This window comes from Buceros rhinoceros, unplaced genomic scaffold (genome assembly GCF_000710305.1).
Source record: "Buceros rhinoceros silvestris isolate BGI_N320 unplaced genomic scaffold, ASM71030v1 scaffold41059, whole genome shotgun sequence".
Taxonomy (NCBI): Eukaryota; Metazoa; Chordata; class Aves; order Bucerotiformes; family Bucerotidae; genus Buceros; species Buceros rhinoceros.
Window position 1 is genome coordinate 1 of NW_010432809.1, and position 256 is coordinate 256.

Consider the following 256-nt stretch of genomic DNA (forward strand, 5'->3'; position numbering starts at 1 on the left):
GCTTTGCCCTGAGTCATGGCGCAGTCGCCAGGCGGGGGCTGGAGGGATGCCCGGCCAGCGAGAGGGGCCGGTGGGCAGGAGGGCTCATCCCATCGACACAGGCAGCGCCGTGTCCCTGAGGGGTGGCCCATGCCAGCTGCATCCGGACGGTCCCCTGTCTGCCACGGGAGCCAGCCCCTCACCGCCGCTCTCCTTGTTTCCAGGTTGCTCACCATGCGCGGGGCCGTTCTGCTGTTGCTGGGGCTGGGGCTGCTTG